Source organism: Phocoena sinus, chromosome 16 (assembly GCF_008692025.1).
Source record: "Phocoena sinus isolate mPhoSin1 chromosome 16, mPhoSin1.pri, whole genome shotgun sequence".
Lineage (NCBI taxonomy): Eukaryota > Metazoa > Chordata > Mammalia > Artiodactyla > Phocoenidae > Phocoena > Phocoena sinus.
Genome location: NC_045778.1, coordinates 10,621,887 through 10,639,542, shown reverse-complemented (window position 1 = coordinate 10,639,542; position 17,656 = coordinate 10,621,887). Strand labels below are relative to the sequence as shown.

At 45.3% G+C, this 17,656-nt stretch overlaps 1 long non-coding RNA gene across 1 annotated transcript in view; it reads left to right on the top strand.

Moving 5' to 3' along the window:
* Nucleotides 1-3,479: 3,479 nt before the first annotated feature.
* Nucleotides 3,480-17,656, top strand: part of LOC116741525 — a 30,892-nt gene continuing 16,715 nt past the window's right edge. The window contains exon 1 of the long non-coding RNA XR_004346187.1: nucleotides 3,480-3,607. This is a non-coding gene — a long non-coding RNA (uncharacterized LOC116741525). The remainder of the gene's footprint in view (nucleotides 3,608-17,656) is intronic.

Below are 17,656 nucleotides of genomic sequence, written 5' to 3'. Positions count from 1 at the left end.
AGCTTGGCAGTGAGAAGTTTCCTGTCTTTGGGAGACCTGTGGGAAAGCAGTCCTATTGATGATACTTTCTCTTCTTGGAGCTACAGCACCAGCTCCAGAACAAGCTCTTGAAATACCTCAAGACCTAGAGCCAGCAACACCTCTACTGCCCACTACAGCTCCAGAGCCAGAGCAGGCTCAAGCCACAGCTCCTATTCAAGTTCAAGGGCTAGATCATGCAAATATGGTAGCTCCAATTCCAGAGACAGAGAATGCTCATGCCGTAGCTTTCATTTAAGCTCCGAGTGATGAAAAGCACCTACAGAGGCTCCAAATGGAGATCCAGAGAAGGTACAAGAAACAGTTCTCCTTCCATAGTCAAAGGCTGAATCATCACGGAAACCTGTCGTAGCACTTGCTCTACAACCTCAGCCAGTGTCCTCAACAGCCTCAGTTCCAGAACTTAAGCCAACCTCAACCAGGGAGCTACCCCCTGGCTTTGGAGCGCCATCGTGCTTTGGAACCAGCTGTGGCCCCGGAGTGTTACCCAGCTCCAGTTCTAGATCTAGAGACCACAGCAGACCCAGTTCTTCTAGCAACTCAGGTGCTGCTCCCAGATTAGCAACAAGCACCAGCACTAGCAGTGCCTTCAGGGCCAGATGAGGAGTTGCCCCACTGCCAGCAGCAAAACTGGAGCCTTTCTTCTCCTCCCTCATAATTCCATTTTTAATGTATGTTTTTAAATTACATATACTAACTTGTTTATTCTATGATACAAATTTCACTTAAAATAAAATTTAATTCTTTCATTATTTTAAATTGTATATGTGAGTGGCCTTAAGAACATACACAATGTTACATAACCCCCTCTAACATCTATTTCAGAACATTTGCATCCTTTTTGTCACTGAATAATATTCCATTCCATGAACGCACCACACTTGGCTTTCCTTTCATCTGTTGATGGACGTCAGGATTTTTTTCACCTTTGGGCTCTTGTGAATAGTGGTGCTCTGAATACTTCTGTACAGGCATTTGAATGTCTGCGTTCACTTCTTTTTGATATTGATCTAGGAGTGGAATTTGTGCTTTGACTGAAAACTACATGTTTGTCTTTTTGAGGACCTGCTGAAGTGTTGTATACAGTCGTTGGAACATTTGATAATCTCCTAGAATTTAGGTGTACAATTCCCACTTCTTCATCTATGTTGGAATTTTCTCTCTCCCTCTCTTCCCTCTCTCTCTCCTTGGTCCCTCACTCTAGGGAAGAAGCCTCTGAAGAGACTCTTGTGGCCTACACTGAATGAAGCAGATCCTGACTCAGGTGAGTCCACAGCCTCAAACCCCTGGGAGACACTGGCAGAGGCCTCCAGCTCAATTATGTTCAATTCCTGGCCCACAGATAGTGTGAGATAATAAATGTTGTCATTATCTTTCTTCTTTTCCATTTGTCACCTCCCCTTTCCTGACCCCAGGCCCTATGGTCCCTTCCTCTGATGTTAGTGTGAGTGTCAGTGTATACTTGTGTAGACACACAGAGGAATCTACTCCACGTGGGTGGGGATGTTCTGGAGTCCTAGGAGCTCTAATTTCCAAATTAACCCTGTGGGAGGGGGGCAGACCTAGTCGAGGAGGTCCAAACTCTCCCTTCATCTCAAGACTCTGCCCCTGTTCAGTGCCCTGTGTTTTCCCTTAGCCTCTCTGGGCCTCAGTTTTCCATTTGTACAATGATGGGTTAAAAAAGAGCTTCCAAAGTCTGCACACAGGCTATCCAGGCTTTCACATCCCTGGGTACGGTATTTCTGGGTGACATGAGCAACCTCAGGCCTCCCTCACAGTTTGGAGGCACCCCAGTGGCTCTGTGGTCCTCTCTTGTCTTGCAGCCAGGAAGGGGTTTCAGCCTCACTTAACCTTGTGCACTGAGGGACAAGGGACAGTTTCCCAAGATGTGCTGAGGCACTGTAAGTAATAGAAGATGACATGGATGCGGACCAGGCCAAAGAATGGGATCTTCACAATATACGGGCCATCTTCACCCCTGCTCCCACCATGGTACATATGAGGAAGCTTCCCAGAGATGGGGGTTGTCATGTCAAAGTTCACAGTGTTTCAATGCAAAACTAATACTTCCCTTAATAGTAGATAGCCATAATATAGCAGAAAACCAAGAACAAAACATGCACAGACAAGAGGGAGATTTTTTTCCTTTCTCGTGAAAAAGGACTATGGACTTGGATAGTCCTTGCTGACCTTCAACTGCACAGCACTGTAGTCAGCCTCATCTGTCTTTCTTCCCATCATCATTAGCTGGTATCCAACCTTAAGGCTGTCTCTTGGCCCAAAATGGCTGCTGGAGCGCCAGCCTTGACCGGCAACCATGTCTTCATTTCTGAGGCCAGAGGGGACAAAGCTGAAGGGCAAAGGAGCCCATACATCTGTCTCTGCTCTAAGCAATCCCGTAAGTTCCACATAATCCTTCCATTCACATCTGATTTGAAGTTTGTCTGGCCACTCTGAGGTACAAGAGAGGTTAGGCTTTAGAGTATTTAATCTGGTGAATTGCTGTCCTCAATAAAACCGAGTTTCTCCTCTTAAGGAAAACTTAATGAAAACCAATTGGTGTTGACCAGTGGTGTTTTCCTACTCTAAACACCAGGACGAAGGAGAGCAAATACAGTAGTTTTCAGATGAATTGTTCATTTCCCCACCACAGACTGTCCTTGGTGTTTATTCATGCCCAGAGAAATTAGAGATGTGGTTTCTAACCAGGATATTTGAGTGGAAAAGATTCTTTTAATTCCTAGGCAGGCGATTGGGAAACATTTTGTAGCTGTTGTCTGCCTGTACATTGGAAGAAGCTCAGAGGAAATCCTGTTCTATTATTTAATGAGGTGGACATACGTGGAGGGTGGAGTCTTTGGGGGAAGCAGCATGTTCAAAAAGGTGCATCAAAATTCAGTATCTCTCAAACAGAGAAAGGATCTCTGTGATTATTGAAGTAGACCTGTTGGAAACCCACATTTTGACTCTAGGGACCCAATGATGGTGATTATTAGTAAATATAATCCACACCCAATAAAACCCCATGGTAAAACTTACTAGTGACTGAAAACTGATGGAAGGAAAATACGATTTAAAATTTTTTTGATACCCGTTATTTGACTCAGGTCATTTGACCGAGAACCAGTTAAGATCCCCTAAAGAAATCTTACAAAGGCAGACTCTGTAGTCAGTAAATTATGATTTGGACAAGAAAACGTGCCATTTATTTTTTTTAAATTGATTTCAAGTAAAACGCTTTCAGGAAATTAAAAATAAACACGGGTATGCAGACCGGGGGTCCTGAGGCCTGGAGGCGCCCCGCCCCGCCCGGCCCCGCCCGCCCCGCCCGGCCCCGCCCCGCCCCGCCCGGCCCCGCCCCGCCCCGCCCGGCCCCGCCCGCCCCGCCCCGCCCCGCCCCGCCCCCTCCCTCCCGAGGAGAGTGCGCAGGCGTGAGTGGAGGCAGGTGAGAGGGCTGCGCCGCTGGGATGCTGGGGCTCCTGAAGACCCGCGTCCCGAGGAAAGGGAAGTTGGAGACCTAGTCCGTCCCCACACTGACGCTCCCGGCGCGGGAGCAGCGCAGAGACGAGTAAGTACAGCTCTACCCGGAGCCCCTCGCCGCGCGCCCCCCGGCCGCCGCCCCCCGCCTGCACAACAGCCAGGGGCCCGACCCCTCCAGCCCCGAGGAGCGCGAGCCTCCCTCGCTCCTCGGCTCCGGGACCGCCGCCACCGGCCGCAGGGTGAGGACGCCGGGCCGGGGCCACGAAGGCGGCCGTTCAGCGGTGGGCGTCCCGCGCGCTCGCAGCCCTTCCTACTCGGCGCCCCTCGGGCCTCCTCGCGGCGGGGCTGTCCCCACGCGCCCGGGGGGGCTGGCCTCTGGGTCTGCGGACGCCGGACTCGACCCTGTTGCCGTGGGCTCGCGGGGCCTGGACGGGGAGGCGCCGCAGAGGAGCCCGAAGACGGGGCTGCGGGGCGGGCGTCTCGGGCACGTTGGGTCCAGAGGGGTGCAGGGACCTCTGCGCTCGGGATGCGCGCGGGTGATGGGCGCGTGCACAGCTCGGGGATCTTGGACCCCCGGCCGCCAGGAGCGGTGTTCAGGCGGGGGCCTCTGTGCCCTTTCCTGAAGCCCTCAGGAGAGTCAGCTCCAAAAGGCTGAAGCTTTGCTTTCAGCATTTTCACCCTTGATTAACTGAATGACGCGTAACTGACTCGCAGAGCGCTCTCTGGATGGTAACGTGTGACATAGTAACATCTAACCAAAGTTAGAAATAAGGAAATTCTGGACTTTTTATGTTTTTGCTTATGTAGGGCTTTTTGAACGGTTTATGTTTTTCTTGTTTGTGGAACTCTGTTCCAGCAACAGGCCATCTTTTCGCGAGGCAGTGTTCCTCTAAGTTAAATGATCATTTAAAAATTCGTTTCTGAGCAATTATCATAGACTCTCAAATATTTGCACATTCTAGTTACTGAGGTGCTAGGTTGTTTTTTGTTTTGGGTTTTTTTGTGTGTTAAATTTTGCATGAGAAAGGGAAGACTTAGGAATCAGGATAAGTGTTTATTTCATGACACTGTTCTATGCACTATTGCAGTTTTGTATTTATTTACTTATTTAATTTATTATCTAATTTATGTTTTTGGCTGTGTTGGGTCTTAGTTGCGGCCCGCGGGATCTTCGTTGAGATGTGCGGGCTCTTCGTTGCGGTGCACGAGCTTCCCTCTAGTTGTGGCGTGCGTGTTTTCTCTCTCTAGTTGTGGCGCACAGGCTCCAGGGCGCGTGGGCTCTGTAGTTTGCAGCACGTGGGCTCTCTAGTTGAGGCTCAAGAGCTCAGTAGTTGTGGCGCGTGGGCTTAGTTGCCCCACGGCATGTGGGATCTTAGTTCCCCGACCAGGGATCAACCGCGCGTCCCCTGCATTGGAAGGTGGATTCTTTACCACTGGGCCACAGGGGAAGTCCCAAACTATTGCAGTTTCGAATGTCTAATTGCAGGTGAATCTCAGATTGTCTCCAGCAGTGCATATTTTGTTTGAGAATTTGTTTTTTGTTCTGTGGGTTTTTATGTATTTTTTGTTGATACCAAACAGCCTGGTTATCAGGCTTCAAATCATAATAGAATGTAGTCAAAACTAGTGATTGGTGCAAGGTACAATGTTTGGTAGGACAGGAGTAGGTTGTTTTCCTCTATTGAAATTTTTTCTTGAGTTAGCAAATTTTACACACAAAACACTCAGGAATGACTTTTAAAAACACTGCAGTTAGGTCTCTGTTAATGAGGAAGCAAGGACATCATTTCATTTTGAAGACAAAGGAATATGCATTTCGAAGATGGGGATCAGGTACATAAGAGTCTCCTGACGTAGAAATGACTGTGGCCTGTATCCACCAAGAGGCAACTGTTAATGAGTATTTCCCAGGCAGCGTGGGTTTTTAATGATTGCCATCATGGTTTAGTGAAGTTTTGATAAGGGCACTTGCCAATGATTGTGTTTTATGAAACAGTACTGCCTGTGGGGACATAAGAGGGGCAGAGAAGCATTAATTAGGCATCGCCCACAGCAAAGATGAGGCAAAAAGAGCAAAAGAGAGCAAGTGAGAGAAAGAGAAGAGAGACTGAGACAGAGACTGAGAGGGAGAAAAACAGAGATGGGCAAAGGCAGGTGGACAGAGAGAATCAGAGACAGACAAAAAGATGGACAAAGAAACTGTCAGGGTTGAACGGGAGAGGAAGATGGAGAGAGAGGGTGTGTTAGCGAGCTCATTCTGGCTTTGGGAAAGCAAGCATTGTCTCCTCAATCACGGATCTTTACTTTGCTTACTAGGAAGATGACTAAAGGAGAAATGATTATTTTCATGGATTGCAGATTGTGTATTTTGTGGAATTCTGTGCTCTTATTCAGAGATAAAAGCATTATTCTTTGTATAGTCTAGAGCCACCCATCAGAGAATACCTCAAGTCTGCCCCAAACTGGTGCTTGGTAGCAGTACGGGCCCTTTGAGCTCCACCTGCTTCTCAGTGTTCCTAGGTTCTTTGGTGAGTTCTCCTGGTAGCTGGACAGCATTGCTTTAAGTGATGTTCTGAATTTTACTCGAGCTATTTTTCTTGGGACTTGGAGTGCTAAGAGGGTACTGGTTCATTCCCTAGGCAGGGATTCGGGGGGGAAATTACTAGGCAAGCACCTGGGGTAAATTTAGAGTGAACTGGGTTGGAGCGAAATGAAATTTGGCTTAAATTGGAAAGATTATGTATATATGTCTGAACACACTGCTTGCTAGTGAAATGAGAGACTGAGCCTGCTCAGCTCTGAAGGAAAGAGGGGTTTGCTCCTTCTGGCCACAGGTGTTCTCACGCAAGCAGCTGAGAGAGAACAAGTATTGGAAGTATCTGACAATCAATCCTCTTGACGATGAGTGGTCCTACAGGGGATTTCACTCTAACCATTAAGTAAATTCTGCTCACCTGAGGGCACAATAAGACTGATCACCTCGTGCTCTGAGCATCCACAGCAGTTTTTCTGCCATATGGGGAAACTGAGACAAGTGAAAGAGTGGAACAGACTCAGGGGTAACTCCTTAGGGAGCTAGACTCAGAAGTAGCACACATTTACTCCATTCACTCTGCCCTCAGAAGGTTGTTCAGACCGTATCTGAATTAGGTACCAAATTAATAATGAGAATGCCTCGAAAGCCAAACAGCTCCCTTGACAGACAGCTACCCACTGAAACACAGGCTGACTTCATGTAGAATTGGAACAAAGGCAGTGCTTGCAAGCACTTAACTCTTAAATGGTCAGGATGGAGCTCTTTTGACATTCTAAAGCTGTAGAGAAAGCCGGCTTGAGAAAATATCATTTCAAAATTCTGAGCCTGAGAGAAAAAGTATTCCTAAGAGAAAGCTTGAAGTTATAACTCTTGTTGTGTCCTGAAATGTAAACACAGCCTACATCACATGAGACTACAGCCTCGGCTCAGTTAGTAGAACTTAAAACTGAAAGGGAAAGAAAAGGAGGTTTTTTAAAACTCAGGCAAGGGAACTGAAATCTCTGTCTGTGTCTGTATGGATGGATGGATGTCTTTGTGTCCAACGTAGTGAAATTTTGTCCCATATTTGCTTCTAAGAGTTTCATAATTTTAATTCTTACCCTTATGTCTCTGACTGATTCGTGAGTTAACTTTTATAAACAGTGTTTGCCGTGTCCAGCTTCTTTCCTCTGCACGTTCATATCCTGTTCTTCCAGCACCCTTTGTGGACAAGACTGTCTTTCCTGCTTGAATGATTTTGCGACTCTTGTCAAAAGTCATTTGACCATATGTGTGAGGGTTTGTTTCTGGGCTTTGAATTCTCTTCCGTTGATCTTTAATTCTGTCTTTATGCCAGTACCACATTGTTACGATTCCTCTAATTTTGCAGTAAGATTTGAAATCAGGAAGTGTGCATCCTCCCACATTGCTTTTTTTCCTCAAAATTGTTGGCTGTTTGGGGGTCTGTTGAGTGTAAGGTGAATTTTAGGATGGGGTTTTCCATTTAGGATGGAGTTTTGATAGGGATTGCATTGGAATTGTAAATTTCAGTGGGCAGTATTGAGGTCTTAGCAGCGATAAGTCTTCCAGTCCATGAAAATGGGATATGTGTCATTCTCTTCGCAAAGTTTGGCAGTTTTCCTCGTACAAGGCTTCAGCTCCTTGGTTAAGTTAATTACTAAGTAGTTTATTCTTTCTGATGCAGTTGTAAATAAAATTGTTTTCTTAGTTTCCTTTTCAGATTGATCATGTTAGTGTATAGAAATAAATGATTTTTAATGTTGACTTTGTATCCTGATACTGTGCTGAATTTATTTATTAGTTTGGACATTATTTTTGTGACATCCTTGGGATTTGTACACATGAGATCATGTCGTGTGTGAACAGAGATAATTTTACATTTTCCTTTCAAATCACTGGATGTCAGTGATTTATTCATTAATTGTAAAATTTATCTGTCTTTCCTAACAGCTATGGCTAAAACTACCAGTGCTATGTTGCAAAGTGGTAAAACCCAGTATTCTTACGTACTTCCTGATCTCAAAGGAAAAGTTTTCAGTCTTTCACCATTGAGTGTGATATTGATATGGGCTTTACATATATGGCTTGAATTCTGTCATGGTAATTTCCTTCAAACCTAGTTTGTTGAGTGTTTTTTTAATCATGAAAGGGTATTGAATTTTTTCAGTTACTTTTTCTGCATTAATTGAGATGATCATGGGTTTTTTTTCCCCTGTATTCCATGAATGTGGTCCATTACACCAATGTATAATATTTTCCTGGGTTGAAGCATTCTTGCATTCCAGGAAAATTCCCACTTGTTCATGGTGTATAATTCTTATTATATAGGTAGATATAAATAATTATTATATAAATAGATACATATACACTCCCAACCTCAGCTCAGACTTCCCTAACCCTGGTAGGGTGGCAGGTGATGGCCAGGACACAGCACTGAACCACAGAAGTTTATGCCTCTGATTAGTCATGATTATTGTTATTACTGATCCATGACTGTTGTTTCACATAGTCGATGACTGTCTGACTGAGACCTGCTTCCCTCCATCGCCTGCCTCCGTCTCTCAGACTCCACTCCTTCCTTCTGGGATTCACTCACTTGCTTAAATGCATCCTTCCTCACTCTCAGTGAGAGCCTGAGAGAGGCAAACTCTCGCAGTCTGTTTAATCTGGAAATGTTCTTATTTTGCTTTTATTCTTGAGTGATAGCTTAGAATGAAAAATACACCAACTGTTTCTGTGATGTTTCATCCTTTGTGTCCTCAGAAGGAAGGGGACTCTCTCAGGCCTTTTTTTATAAGGTGTTCATTGAATTCGTGGGATGACCTAATGACCTAGTCACCTCCCAAAGGCCCCACCCCCCAATAACATCACCTTAGGGGTTAGGATTTCAGCATATGAATTTGGGGGAAACATTCAGTCTGCAGCACAGGCCTACAGTTTCCCCCCCTTAGGGTAGTGTCTTTCTGGCTCACCCAGAGCCCAGACAGTAAAGCTTCCTCAGTGAGTAGAATGTTTCTAGTCACCCTCCTGTTAGGGGCACAGTCCACCAGCAGACCTGGCTTTCTGTGTGTGTCCATCCCTATCCCTGCCTCCTCTCCCACCTAAAGGCAGTGAAACTCAGCCCCTCACCTGGTTATGCGGACCAGTAGCAGGAACTTCACCCTGACAGCGGAAACATTGGTCCCAAAGTCGCACCTGGTTTTCCCTCCTCTCTTCACTCCCTGGGCCTTTCCTGTTCTTCCTTTTTTTTTTTTTTTTTTTTTTTTAAATTATTTATTTATTTATTTATTTATGGCTGTGTTGGCTCTTCGTTTCTCTGCGAGGGCTTTCCCTAATTGCGGCAAGTGGGGGCCACTCCTCATCGCAGTGCGCGGGCCTCTCACTATCGTGGCCTCTCCCATTGCAGAGCACAGGCTCCAGACGCGCAGGCTCAGTAATTGTGACTCACGGGGCTAGTTGCTCTGCGGCATGTGGGATCTTCCCAGACCAGGGCTCGAACCCGTGTCCTCCGCACTGGCAGGCGGACTCTCAACCACTGCGCCACCAGGGAAGCCCCCTGTTCTTCCTTTTGAGCTGGGCCAGGCCATCACAGGTCTGGGTGTGTGTAGCACGTGGGTGTTTGGACTGTCTGGTCTACATCTTTCCTGGACCAGGGGCTGTCATGTCTCTAGCAGTTGCAATCTGCCTTGTTAACAATGAGAACATACATATGCTTTGAGCAGACGATAGAGTCTGGTTTTGTTTTTTATGTAGGTTTTTTTTTTAATCCTGTCTGTACGTGACAAAATAATTCTGGCTCTCCACTCTTTTTTTTTTTTTTTAAGTATCCTTTAAAAATAAATTAAGGAGTTCTGGGAAGATGGCAGTGGTGGTGGAAGCATGGTCTTATGTCTTCCAGAATCCCTATATAAACACAGAGCGATAGGATATGAAAACCAAAACCTATGGAGAATTTTTACCAAATTAGGTGACAAGGTATTTTTCAGTGCACAAGTGGGAGCACAACAGCCACGAGACCTGCCCAACATCACCCTGAGTGTGGGGAAAGTCGAAGGAAGCAACAGCGTAACTGGATTCCTGAGAGCCCTGGGCATGCTCTTTATAAGGAGCAGACTAGCCCGCAGCAGCCCCTTTCCCCCCAGAGCCCCACGCATGCGCGGTGTAGGGGCCAACTGAGGACCCACAGGAGGGCCTTGAGCTTGTGCGGTGCAGGAGCCTGGCCAGGACTTGCAACTGAGACTGGGAGGGACTTGGTTCACTCCACAGTTAGTGAGGCAGAGATCTGAGGTAAGGCATGAATGTCTGTGAATTCTCACACTGAACCCCCAGAGCTCCATGGGACTGGAGCCCATAGAGAACAGCAACTGTTGGGAGTGAAATGAGCATTAAATATTTAGGATGGGAACAGTAAAGACAAAGGACAGAGAAGCTCTAACTCAGGGCTAGAACCAGGTGAGGCAAGAAAGGCACTGGCCTCAGGCACAAAATTTCAGGGACCACCAAAAAAAGTCAGAAATCAAGATAAATGAGGTTTAAAGCAATAATTTTTCAAAAAGCAAATTGTAATGCCAAGTCCTCGATGAGCAAAACATCAGATTTTTGAGTATAGATTCATTAACAGTTCTGTGCTGAGCCATACTGAGCAAAAGGAAAAATCAGTAATACTGATGCTGTCTTTATTATAGTGTTTCAGTAGAGTGTTCCAGAAGCCCTCCTTGAGGAATGTACTAAAAAGTCAGCTTCAGAAACCACAATAACTAGAGACATTGCAGTAAGAAATACTGTGTGCAGTAAATATACAGCTATTGTAGAATTAAGATCAAATGAGGGATGAAAAGAGGAGATTGTAGTACGTAATGGCTTTATGTTCTGCGAATGTAGATATGGTACAAACAATAAATGGGGGTAGAGGAGGAGGGAATTGAAATCTGTAAAAATTTTTTTACCATTTTCAGAAAGTCATAACTAGTTCTGGCATTTTTTTCCTAGGATAGAGTAGTTACCTTATTTTTTATTGAGTTACAACTGACATAATATTATGTTAGTTTCAGATATTCAACATGAAGTTTCGATATTTATAGATATTGGGAAATGATCACCACAATAAGTCTCTCTAACATCTGTCTCCGTATATAGTTAGACATTTTATTCTGTAATGAGAACTTTTAAGATCTAGTTTCTTAGCAACTTTCAAATATGCAATACAGTATTATTACTATGGTGTTGCCATTCTGTACATTACATCCCCATGACTTATTTACTTTGTAACTGGAAGTTTGTATCTTTTTACCTTAACCCATTCCACCAATCCTCAAGCTCCTTCCTCTGCAACCACCAATCTGTTCTCTATATTTATGAATGTCGGGTGTTGGAGATCTTTTTTCAATTAAAAAAAAATTATTTAATTTATTTTTGGCTGCATTGGGTCTTCGTTGCTGCGTGCGGGCTTTCTCTAGTTGCGGTGAGCGGAAGCTACTCTTCATTGCGGTGCGTGGGCTTCTCATTGCAGTGGCTTCTCTTGTTGTGGAGCATGGGCCCTAGGCGCATGGGCTGCAGTAGTTGTGGCACACGGGCTGCAGTAGTTGTGGTGCGCGGGCTCTAGAGCGCAGGCTCAGTAGTTGTGGCTCACGGGCTTAGTTGCTCTGCGGCATGTGGGATCTTCCTGGACCAGGGCTCGAACCCGTGTCCCCTGCATTGGCAGGTGGATTCTTAACCACTGCGCCACCAGGGAAGCCCTTATTTTTGTTTTTAAGATAACATATATATAAGTAAAATCATGCGGTATTTGTCTTCTCTGGCTTATTTCACTTAGCATAATGCAAGATTTCATTCCTTTTTAAGGGTGAATAACATATATATATGTGTGTGTGTGTGTGTATATATATATATATATACACACACACACACACACACACACACACATATATATATACACCCACAGGTATATATTTCTTTGTTCATCCATGGATGGGCCCTTAGGTTGTTTCCATATCTTGGCTGTTGCAAATAATGAACATGGAGGTGCATATGTCTTTTCCAGTTAGTGTGTTCCTTTTTTTCAAATCCCCCGAAGTAGAATTTTTGAATCATATGGTAGTTCTATTTTTAATTTTTAAATTTATTTATTTATTTATTTGGCTGCGCTGGGTCTTAGTTGCAGCATGTGGGATCTTTAGTTGCAGCACGTGGGAATCTTTAGTTGCAGCATGCAGGCTCTTAGTTGTGGCATGCGGGAATCTAGTTCCCTGACCAGGGATCAAACCCGGGCCCCCTGCATTGGGAGCACAGAGTCTTAGCCACTGGGTCACCAGGGAAGTCCCTATTTTTAAATTTTTGAGGAAACTGCATACTGTTTTCAATAGTGGCTGTACCAGTTTACATTTCCACCAAAGGTGCACAAGGGAACCCTTTTCTCCACTTTCTCACCAACATTTGTTATTTCATGACTTTTTGATAATAGTCATTTTAGCAGATGTGAGGTGGTATCTCATTCCATTTATTTGTATTTCCCTGGTGCTTTGTGATGCTGAGCATCTTTTCATGGGTCTGTTGACCATCTGTATATGTTCTTTGTGAAAATGTCTATTCAGAGCTTCTACCCATTTTAAAATCAGATTATTTGGGGTTTTTTGTTTTGTTTGCTATTGAGTTGAATGAGTTCTTTATATATTTTGGATGTTAACCCCTCATCATATATAGGATTTGCAAATACTTTCTCCTACTGGGTAGGTTGACTTTTCATTTTGTTGATGGTTTCCTTTGCTGTGCAAAAGGTTTTTAGTTTGATCTAGTCCCACTTGTTTGTTTTTGCTTTCATTTCCTTGGCTTTTGGAATTCCAAAAAACTATCACCAAGACTGATATCAAAGAGTTTACTGCCTATGTTTTTTTCTAGGGGGTTTTATGGTTTCAGGTCTTACATTCAAGCCTTTAATGCGTTTTGAGTTCTTTTTTTTTTTAGAGGGTAAGGAATTTGACCATTTAATTTGACCACCTGAGCAGGAAAACTCATGTCTGCAAACTATACTTATGAATCCCAGAAGCGTTTTGAAATTGAGTAATTTCAGATTTAGTAGCTGTATACACTGCTCTATCCAATTAGTGACCTCTAAGGGAATTTATTTTCCCCCTTAGGAATTTATTCGTTCATATCTCTGGGTCCATAAAAATAAAAGACAGTTTCTTGTGGTCCTTTAAAAAATATCAGTCTCATTACTACTGAACCACTGAGCCATATGATCATCAGGGGCAGGTCACACTCACCCTGTAAGATGAGCACAACATCACATACATATAGAATCAGATCGATCGGGAATCATTTCTCAGCTTTGTTCCTTATTAGCTGTGTGACCTTGGGCAAGTAACTTTACCTCTCTGAGGGCAACTTTTTTTTTTTTTTTTTTTTTTTGCGGTATGCGGGCCTCTCACTGTTGTGGCCTCTCCCGTTGCGGAGCACAGGCTCCAGACGCGCAGGCTCAGCGGCCATGGCTCACGGGCTTAGCCGCTCTGCGGCATGTGGGATCTTCCCGGACCGGGGCACGAACCCGTGCCCCCTGCATCGGCAGGTGGACTCTCAACCACTGCGCCACCAGGGAAGCCCAACGTTTTTGTTTCTAATTAGTCAATGCGAATATTTTCTCCCACCTTGCAGGATTTTATGAGATGAAGCACTAACGTATGTAAACCTCCACCAGGTCAGTAGGCTACATAAAGTATGCAGACATTGAGACTTCCCTGGTGGTCCCGTGGTTAAGAATCCGCCTTCCAATGCAGGGGACAGCGGTTCGATACCTGTTCAGAGAACTAGATCCCACATGCATGCAACTAGGAGTTTGCATGCTGCAGCTAAGGAGCTGGAGAGCCATGACTAGGGAGCCTGACTGCTGCAACTAATGCCCAGCGCAACCAAAAACAAGTATGCAGACATTGTTACAGTCCTGTGAAGCCTTCTGGAGACTAGGAGGATAGAACACGTTTCATAACAGTATAACATTTCATAGTGTCGTGAACCATATACCTAAGCTTTAGGTAGCGCTCAGGGCAGTTTGCTCTTGAGCTATAAATTGAGTGTTTTCTTTGAATTCTACTTGAATTCGTCTTGGTTGGTGAAGTTCTTGCCTGCCACCATCGACTATGGGAATGTTTAGGACACACATTAGGATTGTTAACCGCTCAAATCCACAGCGCTGTGTGCATCTCAGACGTTCCGGCACTTGGGTGAAAATGCAGATTCTGATTTGGCAGCTGTCGGGTGGGGACCTGAGCTCTGCACTGCAAAGCAGCTCCCAGGAGATGTCCATGCTTGGAGTCACTCCTACCAGCCAGACCGCTTAGCAGGGCTCCTCAACTACCTCCGCACCGCAGATAACTTGGGTCTGGAGCATTGCAGTAGCGCGGGGTGGTCCTGTGCATTGTGGGAGGTTCAGCAGCATCCCTGGCTGCTTTGCCCTGGATGTCGGTAACTCCCACCCTCCAGCTGCGTTACCCCAAACACCTCCAGACATTGGCAGATGCCCCCAAATCGGCGGGTGGAGGATCACACCCTGTAGGATGCTATGAACAAGGTGCATGCACCTCGGAGCAAGCTGGTAGGGATCCTGGAGGTCAGGGTGCAGTTGGGGAAACTGAGGCTAGGCTGTGCTGGCAGTGCCTGTGGCCCCCTGAGGCTGGATGGAAACCTCCCGTCCCTCCCGGAGCACCGCGCCCTCGTGTGCCGCCCCCCATGCACTGTGTCCTCACTTGCAGCATGGCTGCCAGAAGTGCCCCTGGTGCCCTCAATGCTCGAGTGCTGTGTGGCTGCTCTGATGTAGCCCTGGGGTCCCTGCCGCCTGCCTGGGGGTCCCGCACACCGCCCTGCTGTACCCAGCTCTGAGAGCCTGTGGCCTACTCGCCCCCCCACCTGACAGCTCTTGTCCGAGGTGGCCGCAGGCTACCCATCAGAAGGAGGCCGTCCACGTCAAGGAGCAGTTGGTGGCCGTCAGAGCTGGGTGGGGGTGGGCGCTTGAGTTCATTTGTGTGTGTGGTGTAGGATTGTGGTCCATATTGCTTCTTTTGCATGTAGCTGCCTGGTTTTCCAAACACCATTTATTGAACAGACTGTCCTTTCCTCATTGTATATTCTTGGCTGGTTTGTCATAAATTAATTGTCCATACACGTATGGGTTCATTTCTGGGCTCTATTCTGTGTCTGTTTTTAGGCCAGTACCATACTGTTTTGGTTACTGTAGCTTGGCAATATAGTTTAAAATTACAGAATGGGAGAAGATATTTGCAAGCAATGCAACTGACAAGGGGTTAATATCCAAAATATATAAATAGCTCATACACTCAATATAGAAAAAACAGACAACCCAATAGAAAAATGTGAAGAAGACATAAATAGACATTTTTCTAAAGAAGACATCCAGATGGCCAATAGGCACATGAAAAGATGCTCAACCTCGCTAATTATTAGAGAAATGCAAATCAAAACTACGATGAGGTACCACCTCACACTGGTCAGAGTGACCATCATTAAAAAGTCTACAAATAACATGCTGGAGAGGGTGTGGAGAAAAGGTAACCCTCCTACATGGTTGGTGGGAATGTAAATTGGTGAATCCACTATGGAAAACAGTATGGAAGGTCCTTCAAAAATTAAAAATAGAGTCACAGTATGATCCAGCAATTTCACTCTTGGGCGTATATCCAGAAAAAAATGAAAACTCTAATTTGAAAAGATACATGCACCCTAATATTCACCACAGTACTCTTTCCAATAGCCAAGGTGTGGAAACAACCCAAGCGCCCATAAACAGATGACTGGCTTGATATATATTTTACACACACACACACACACACACACACACACACACACACACACACACAATGGAATATTAGCCATAAAAACGATTGAAATATTGCCATTTGCCCCAACATGCATGGACCTTGAGAATATTATACTGAGTGAAGTAAGTCAGAGAATGACAAATACGATTTGATATCACTTATGTTTGGAATCTAAAATAATACAAATGAATCTTATTCACAGACATAGAAAACATGGTTACTGAAGGGGAGATGGAGGGAGGGACAAATTGGGAGTATGGGATTAACAGATACAAACTACATAAAATAGATAAGCAACAAGGATTTCTTAGTACAATACAGTACCTTTGAATCATAAATAATTCCACAGGGGGCAGACAGCCAATTCTGGGTTTTCAGTTGTTTGTTCTGAAACAGCAAGTAAAACATTGACTAGATTAAACTGCTTTTGCCTCCTTAGATTTTTGATGAATCAAATTGAAACAGCACCAGCTTAAACTGGTTTTGTCTCCTTAAATAGGTTGTTGATTATTCAAACCTTGAGGCATTTTACAGAAACAACACTGCGCGTGTGCAAACTGGGAACCCATATCTTCAGGATGACCCTGGAACTAAGAATCTCGGTCTGCAGAACTCAAGGAATAGAAATGTTGCCACCTGAGCCCCTTAGTTGAGAAGCCATTCAATAAGGAAAATCTGGCTTCCAGCAGCAGGAGTAGCTTATATGGACTGATTCAAGACTAGCCAATGAGCTTACAACTTTGAAATTCCCCTAACCCTTTACAAATTGCCCCAGACGCGGGATCAGGGAGGCAAATTTGAGAGCCTTGCAGGTTAACCTCGCAGTAAAGCTCTTCTTTTCCAAAAGCCAGTGCCATAGTGTCGGCTTCTACGTGTGTCCAGTAGGGAGCCCTTGCTAGGTAACAATTTGGGTAACACAGAGTTTTCTACAGTGCCTGAGGCACTTTAGCTCCTGGTAGAGCATGTACACGCTCTTGCCACCATCCTTGACCGGCTATCTAGACCAAATTTGTCTAGAGGGTCAGCTGTGGGGTTCCTGCTTCCCAGCCATGGCTCTTCAGGCTCCTCAGCACTGCTTCATTTTTTTAGAAAAGAAACGGCTCCTGGACCAGACGCCTTTTGGGTGAGTAACGTTGTCAAAATGCTCCTGTACCTAAATTGTCTAATAACGTCATCAGGATTGTGGGTTAGAGTCTTACCCTGGGGAGATTTCTGTCAAGTTAGAGTTCTGAGACTAGGGTTAGAGTCCCAAGGCTAGGACTGGGGATGGAGTCCCACCGTAGGGAGACAAGATGAAAGGTTACAGCCAGTGAGGTTCTCAAAAGATTGGGTTAGAGTCTTGAAGCCTGGGTTGAAGTCCTAGCATCTCGGATTTCTTTGTCCGTGTTTTTCTGTGTCTAACTGTTTTATTTGTTAGGATTAGTTCATAGAGGTTTGTTCTTGGATGATTGTAGCAAAACTTTATTAAACCTGATATCAGTGAGGGTCCTCTGACTCAGGAGATTAATTACACTGCTCCCTGACTAGAAATGTTGCCTGAAGGAAGTGTCAGGGTGTTTCACCTGGGCCTAATGTAATTTCCTGGCAGTATTGATACAGGTGTGCATCCTTTTTTTTTTTTTTTTTTTTTTTTTTGCGGTACGCTGGCCTCTCAGTGCTGTGGCCTCTCCCGTTGCGGAGCGCAGGCTCAGCGGCCATGGCTCACGGGCCCAGCCGCTGCGCAGCATGTGGGATCTTCCCGGACCGGGGCACGAACCCGTGTCCCCTGCATTGG